Source organism: Copadichromis virginalis, linkage group LG18 (assembly GCF_057382275.1).
Source record: "Copadichromis virginalis isolate Kocher_CV1m ecotype Utaka linkage group LG18, C_Virginalis_male_GT1.1, whole genome shotgun sequence".
Classification (NCBI taxonomy): Eukaryota; Metazoa; Chordata; class Actinopteri; order Cichliformes; family Cichlidae; genus Copadichromis; species Copadichromis virginalis.
The window spans coordinates 29837589-29846236 of record NC_140635.1 but is presented as its reverse complement, the minus strand read 5'-3'; positions in this window follow the sequence as shown (position 1 = coordinate 29846236).

The following is an 8648-nucleotide window of genomic DNA, read 5'->3' as shown; positions in this document are numbered from 1 at the left end:
CCTTTAATTTTCTGAAAAAAAATAATCGACAGTGCTTTTTTAATCCGGTGGCCATATGTATGAATTCTGGTTGTGCTTACTGACCTCGAACCAATTTTATGTGGTGGTACACTCAAAAATCTGTCAAAAAATGTTTTAGTACGACTTTGGTAAGCAATTATAGTTTGATAGTGCTTTGGAGTTGATTGTCGGAGCATTAGGGCTACCGTAGTCAGGAGCCTCGCGGAGTGATCTGGGCAGTGTCGCCAACTTAGCGACTTTGTCGCTATATTTAGCGAGTTTTCAGACCCCCTCAGCTACCAGCAACAAATCTGGCGACTTTTTCTGGTGTTATTGGAGACTTATTTATGACGACTTTTTGACGTGAAAGCGCATATCGCTTTTACTCTCAACAAGCAACGGGTGCTGCCATGGGCACTTCGCCCGTTCCAAAGCGCTCACGGGCAGAGCGCTATCAGGGCAGAAGATGTTCACACCTATGCGTCCAAACAGCAAATGAATCGCGCATGAGCGAAGCCGCTGCTTCCGCACTGACTGTAACGCAGTCAGTTCTTCTTTTACTCTTATGCTGTTTTGTGGATCACAAGGTTTAAACGCTAACAAAACGCTTGGACACTGCTAGCACGGGCGGCCACAGAAACGCAAAGCAGGAGCTGAAGCATAACTGAATATGTTTCCAAACCAACTTCATTCTAAGCCAAAGACTAGAAAATATGGTGTAGGTCTCCCCTGCAGAATTGGTCTTTCCTTCGTCAGGAGCACGTGCTGGACTTTTCAAATCACGGGCAAACAGTATCCCAGATTCTTGATTTTTAGTTCACAAACACTTGTTGTAATGACTAACTACTGACATTTTGGAGAAGTTAGCTCTTTATACAGTAAAGTTACAGTGGGATACAAATAATATCAGGCTGATCCTGCCACGATTTGTTCCCTCAAATCACGTGCAAACATTGTCCCATAGTTGTTTATGTTTTTAAACCCATTTTGCAAAGAGAGGCATTTTTTTGAAAAATGTATTGATAGCAATGTTGAATATTATTACACAGGAAAACAAACAAACAACTACACGTAAATAGCCTCTGCCTTTCTAAAGAGGGACAGTAACTGCGTGTGTATATGTAAGCGTGTAAAAACTGAAGATAGTCAGATTAACAGTAACAGTATTTCGTCTCTGTCATTCTGCAATTCCTCTCATGTAAGCAATAACGTGGCGCACTGCCTGTTAAAAAAGGCATACCTTTGACGTTGCATGACGAACTCTGTATTTCTCGTCCAAACGTAAACGCAAAAAAAGAGTTTTAAAGAAATCTCAGTTTTCGGTGATTTGAAACGCCGTTTATGTGTGGACAAACAGCTGGGTTTTCAAAAATACCCGTGCAGACGTAGCATAAAAGAGTTAGTAGTTTATTTTATTACTACCTGTCATTTATTGCAGATTACTTGTATTTGCTTAATTGTTTACTAAATGTTTGAGGTGTGAAATAAACCGCAAACGAGCAAAATATGGATTTGTGTGGTTGGAGAATGTGTGCGTGTGCGAACATTTTTCCTGTAAAACAAAGGGGGGCCTAGCAAAAAAAGTTTGGGAACCACTGGTGACAAATTATGCAAATTAGGCGATGATGTCATTTAGCAACTTTTAGGACAACCAATAGCGATTTTCCTTACTGAGGCGTTGGCAACACTGGATCTGGGTCCAAAACTCTGTCTGATTCAGGTCCCAAAGTCAAATGAGCACTGCGGTGTCACTGAGCGTTAGAAACTGTCTAAATTCTGTCATCTTTAATAAAATGATTAGCGTTGCTCCTTTACCAGGTGTAACAATTAAGTTTAACATCCAGGCATCTATGAAAACAGAATCTATTAAATTTAACGGAGTTAGAAGTTAGCAGGAAGTTAGCTCGCTAGTTTACACCTAAACATGATATACCATGTTCTGACCGAGAGATTTCTGAAAAAATTAAAACCTACAGCTCTGCTATCACTTCCAACATAAATGAAGACAGAAAACTAAACAGCAGTTACTTTTCTGGGGTTACTGAAGTTGGACTAGCTGGTATATAATGATGTGCTACGTGATCGCTAGCAACACAGCTATGTTAGCATAACATAAACAGTGCAACTGGAGGATGAATGTTAACTTTTTTCCACTCGATAAAAGTTAATGTGAGGGTTCCCGATGGTCAGGGACAAATACAATCGCATGGCAGGATGCTGTAAACTGATTAAAGGTCAGTCAGGAGAACAACTGAGATAATCCATTCACAATACAACGCTAGTCATCAATATACTGCAACAACATGGGAATAGAGTCGCTGCCAGAGAGTTCAGCATTAATGAATCAGTGGTACGCAGTGTTGGGTAAGTTACTTTAAATTAGTAACTTAGTTACATTACTAGTTACTTCTATCAAAAGTAACTCAGTTACTTCAAGTTACTCGTTACTTTCAGAGTAACTAGTTACTAGGGAAAGTAACTTTGGTTTTACTCAGAATTCTCTTGTTAATGTGTTGCTTCCGTAACTGGATACCCAGCAAGATTGCCAGTCTTCTAGCTTGCTTACTTGCCACAAGTGCACTGTGCCACCTACCAATAGAAAGGAAAAAATAATGTGCCCATTTCCACGAGAGAAATCCCACACCTGATTCTATCCTAGCCTGCTTTTTACATCCAACACAAAAACTGCAGTCGTGGTGCTTTCGATTGTACTCAGAACTCGGAAATTCTGCCTTCTGAATAGGAAGATGTAGGTAACACCAGACGAGATGAGCTGCATACAGAGCTGGACTGGGACAAAAAAATAGTCCCGGGCATTTTGACTAGAGACCGGCTCGCCATTATAGGAAAAATCATAAAGCCTTTGAATGAAAATAAACACTGTTGTGACAGTGATGTACACTGTTCTGATGGTATATATGTATTAATCTATCAATTGTTTGTTGTAAGACTCAGATAATTATTTTTTTTAAAAGTGAGACATTTTAAATGAGAATAAGAAAGTATTTCCTTGTGCCCCCCTTTCCCTTTTAATGCCCTACATGGACCCCTGGCAACACTTTGCTAGACCCGCCCCTGCACAGTTACCAGCTGTCAGCTACTTAGAAAAGGATCCTGGTGTTATTTGTCTCCCAGAAACAGTTCATAACTTCCCTTCAACTCATTCATGTTAACTAAAAGGTAAACCTGTTTCTCCATCACCTGTTCAGCTCTGATGATCCAGTAAGGACATCTCCTGGTTTCATCTTCATGTTTCCCTCTCACCAGATAACCAAACCATATCATGACCAGCAGCTTTTACAGCTGTGGCTCCAGCAAACATCAGCTGATACTAGAAATTAATATTAAATAAATTCTAACAACAGCTGATCAAGCTTAAACTGCTGCTGTTGTTTACCGCGACATCCGCTGGTTTCCTCTTTCTGGCGCAAAGTGGGCGATAAAAAAACAAGAGAGAAAAGCCAATCAGCTGATCATTGATCAGTTTCATGATTGAAGTAGAAACAGGAGAGGGAGGGTGAGAGGGTGAAAGAAGAAGAGGCAGCTGTGCAGCGTAAACACAGAATAACTCCAGCTTTGTGTCTTTTTCATTGTAGCTGAAGTCCGGGACAAACTGTTCCTTTTCACCTCAATAAGAAACGCGTAATATTTTCTCTGAATACAAGACGATTCCGTTTTTTACGGGACGGTTGGCAACTCTAATAATTAACCGTATGAACAAAATAAAGTTCAACATCATTAACTTCATAGCACCCACCCAGCTGTATAGAAAGTCCGTCATGCGAGCTAGCACGCAGTACGAAAAAGTCAGCATAATGAAAATAAACTCCGCCTAAACTTGGTTCATATCTGACCCAGATGGACTGCAGGTCATAACTTCTTACCTGAAGTTCAGTTCACCTGACACTCTCGGACCAGCGGCCGCTTCGGGTCTCTCCTCTTGCCTCCCTTTTCCTTCATCCACCTGCTGGCTTCCACCACTTGCTAATGTTACTGAATCTGTGGAAGCTCCGCGATAGCCACCACACGAAGTAACGAATAACGCGCCTATCTAAATCCCAGTAACGAGTAACGTGTTCCTGGTTTTGGCAAAATAACTAGTTACCGTGCTCATTACCACAATAATAACGTAGTTACTGTAACGAGTTACTTAATAACGCGTTAGTCCCAACACTGGTGGTACGCAGGTGGCGGAAGCAAGAAGAATGAGCTGAGTAAAGTTTGACTTATCTGACTGTTTGGTTTCGCTTAATGCGCCTTATAATCTGAAAAATACAGTACCTGTAAACTGTGGGGAGACATTTATTTTAAGTCTACGGTTTACATTCACTCTTGTACTGTTGATAGAAAATACTGATTGATTAAACACACTTTAATATTACCTCTCCACTGAAAGCTTATACAGTAACCAGTGTATGGATCTGTCCAGAAAACTGGCATCACCAAACTGAGCTGAACATCTTTACTTCATCCACAACCTGTCTGCTGGAATGGAGTACTATACCCTAAAAAAATCCTATTTTACTGCCATTTTAGGCCATCGGCAGCTAAGCCACTGAATGTTGCTTTAACCTAAGTTGAACAGAGATCTCTGAGTTTAAGTCGTGGCTTCATAACTTTAGCCAGCAGATCTGAAGTGAAGTGGCTGGACTGTGCAGTGTCCACATATGTAGAGATGACTCAAAACAATGTTTCTACAGCTGTGGGTCTTTTGCAAAGCTGCTAACAGCAGCTGGAGGACCACAGTAGAGGTCGGGTCACTGGTAAAACCCTGTCAGCTGAGTGAGTCTGCTCTTACCGGTGTTTAACAGGCAGTAAGAACAATATGTTTTCGCTCTGTAAGCAGTCCCCCTGACTGCCCTTCTCCTCCCCTCGTCACTGTAACCACATAAGGTATTCGTATCCACCGCTGTTAGGATCTTGGCACAAAGAAATGCCAGGCTCCCCTTTCAAAGGCGATGTCTGATGTGGCCTCTCTGATCTCTGCGTGATTCACTGACTCTTCTCAAAGAGCATTTCTTGCTTTTTTATCCCGTTCCCCTGGTTTCCTCATCCTTACTGTCTTTTGCACGTGCGTACTTGCTGATGGCAGTTTCCTTGTATTCTTTATTGACAGGAAGCTGACCCCGGCCACCTCATATCATGCGAGAAGAGGTTTGTGAGAGTTTTAACACTCCTTGAAGAACAAAATTCCCTCAGTATAGATCCACACAACCCTTCCCCCTCCTCTTCAAGTCCTTACCTCCTTTCAGCCCCCTCCTCTTCTGTACGATGACATGTACTGTATATGCTTATGGAAACCAGATGTGGCCTGTTGTGATGGAGGAGGCAGTGAGTTAAAAAAAACTAAGCATGAGTTTGTATGCTAGTTCATTAGCACGCTGCAGGAGATGTGGGAGACTGAGGAAGAATAAGGAGTTGTGGTTGTTTTGCTGCTTCACTTTGGTGATTTAAAGAGCTCAGATAGCAAATGTATGCACATTTGAGTGTCATGGGAAAGTGTGTGTGTGTGTGTGTGTGTGTGTGTGTTTGGGGGGGGGGGGGGGGTGTCCTTGTGGCTATAGCTGGGTCGGGGCGAGGGTAGTCTGGTTTTGTAGAGCCTGAATCAGCATCTTCTATGATGTAGGTGTTTTCCTGCAGTGCTTGGGAAAACCACGCCACATGAGAATAAGAAGTGCATTAAAATGTTGATTATTCAACTTCCTTTTTTTCACTCATACAGCACCTCACTCTGACATAAAAAAAAGAAAGTCCGGAGTGACTTGAACCACCCATTTCAAAGTGCAGATGTTGTGATAAGTGTAATACAAACAGGCGTGTTGAAGCACCGATGGGCCAGAGTCTGGCAAAACTGCGCGATCAAGTAAACGAAGATCGTTAAAGCGAATGCCTGACGCAACGCCAAAATATGTTTAAAGGGAAGTTTTTTCCATGCATAGCTCCATGTGTAGCTAAATGGAATATTAATATGGAGTTGAAATGGGAAAAAAAGAAGCATACGGTATTAATCTCTCTTCCCATGGCAGTGTACGCCACAAATAATAAAGTGATCAGAAGCGACGCGATTGCCACCATGTGTCTGTTTGTGTAATCCTTGTGTGTTTGTGTGCGAATAAGAGAAGTGCAGCATGTGACTGAGCTTCAACTGATGCAAATGAAAACCATGTGTAACCTATATAGACACTCACCAGCTGCCACCTTTCTGCCCACATCCTTGTTACCAGGCAGAATGCTGTTGCTCATCGTTCTTTGTCATTCAGCGGGGAACTCGCAATTATGGTGTAATGGCTATTATGGAACACAATAGGTCCAAGCAGGACTTCCCCTCTTTGGGAGTTTTTCTGCATTCATCAGCCTACAGGCCACACAGCTGACAGAAGGACAGGAAGTGTCCAGCTCAGAGAAATATAAAACATAAAGCCAGCTTGTTATTGAAACCTGCTGACTTAAAAACTTGATTGAATTAAAGAAGGAGATTAAAATAGTACATGGCATGGGGGGGTGGATAGAAGAATTTGTCAATCAGCCTTTAAAAAAAAGACAAAGTGGAATCAGATGCAGGAATTACCTTTGCATTTATATGGGTGAAATGTGAGCACTGGAGGATGGGAGAAGGCTGGAAGAGGCCGGGGCATTGTGGTGTGGTCTTTTGTTGGGCTTTGTGAAGTCATTTTGCAGACAGTGAAGAAAAGCTCTCCGGTTACACACACAGAAAAGAGGACTGTGGGGAAGAATTATGCTGAAGCATTTCTTTTCTCTTGCAGTCTGCAGTGTCAGCTGGGTAAAGAGAGAAAACATCAAATGTTGACCCACAGCTCAGGGTCTGACTTGTGAAGAGGACCCCAGAGATAAGCAGAGCAAGTAAAACAGTGTGTATAAAGATATTACACTAAAAATCCATTAGAGGAAACTAATCTTAAACACAAACAAACAAACAAATAACACTTTTTCATGTTTATTGTGTTTTTAATGTCTTTCACCTAGATAAAGTTAAATTAAAATGAATGAAACACATCCTAAAAAAGAAAAAATCCCATCCCCCATTCCCTCATTGCCGTGTCCTGCTGTGTGTCTGGCTCACATGATGCAGTTGGAATTCCAGATGTTGTGCATGGAATTCTGCTCCATATCTGGCTTCCAAATGTGACTTAACCATCCTCACTCCTCCTTCATCTCCTCCCACAGCAATCCTCGTGACTTCTCTCTTAAGCTCCAAGTCTTCAAAACACTGCAGCGAGAAGTGGAGAAGAATGGGCGCCCAGAATCTCTTAAACACAATAGGAACAGAGCAAAAGTGCACAAAACCCCGTCGGTGTTATCATAGCAAATCATAGAAGCGCTGCCTTCCCGGCTTCCACCCTCACCCACTCTTGTTCTGTTGCAGTCAGTCGTCTTTACGGCATGTCTCGTGTCTGTATGCCAGTTGTTCATTAGTGGAATCATTAAGGAGTGGGGAGACGCCTAGGCTTGGTGTTTGAGCGTTTATTGGCTCGTGTTGGACGGGGGTGCACACAAACACAGTGGATAACACACAAGTACAGGCATTTACAGTTTTTCAGAACATGCACGAGTGCTTGTTTGTGCCAATGTGTTTGTCAGGACCTACATTAATCAAATTGTGAAACTACTTTTCCAACTTCAAAGTCTTGATAATAGTTTGATAGTTTGGGGGACTTTGCACGCTTTTCCTTGTCATCTTATACTTGCAGAGGCTATGTGGTCCTCATAAGAATAGAAATATACCCAAGAACACACACGCATGCACACCCTCTCCCTCTAGCTATATAGTTAAGATATGTTTTCCTGCTGTGCAGCAACGGGTTTATACAGTCATCTTCATCTCTGTTTCTACTTAAGCTCTGGATCCAGTCCGTGTTTTCCAACCCAGTTTCTGGCTTGCCAGTTTCCGAGCCCCAGTAAAGCAGAGCAGAGTGGTGCGGTCGGGGAACAAGAAACCTGGAGGTCCGGGGAGACTGGGGAAGGCCAGATGTAAAACAGCAACGACCAATATGATCAGTAAAGGTGAACAAGGCAGGCGAGAGAAAGATTTTATCAAAGTTGATCAAAGACTAAGTGAAGATCAAAGCACATGAAGCCTTTTGAAATTACTTTATTTTTGTACGAAAAGCTTATAAGTGAGTACACACACACACAGTTCTGATTGAGAAGGCTAGATGGTCATCATTATCACTGTCACTAATGTTATTATTATTATTGTTGTTAATCTAACCCCTGACTAGCAATGTAGCACCATGATTCGAAAAACTGTACAAAAGTAAGTACGATGACAAAAAGGAGTCATTTTCAGGTCTTCAATTTATTTTCATTTGAGATGGATTCAAGGTATAAAAAAAAAAAAACAATCAAGTTTCAAGAATACATAACCCCATTTCCCCATTCACTGTTCCCACATGTATAAAATTAAGGCCACTTTCAAAACTGTATGTCACTGTCCAGCAGGACTTTTTAATGACAATATACAAAAAAAAAACATTCTTTACATGGTGGACGACAACAACAATAATAGTAATAGTCATAATAGTAATGACAACATCATTTATAATAATAACAATAAAGACATTTAAAAAAAAAAAGAAAATACACTGTTGCATTTACTGCTTTACTCTGATAGGAGTGTATCTCATGCT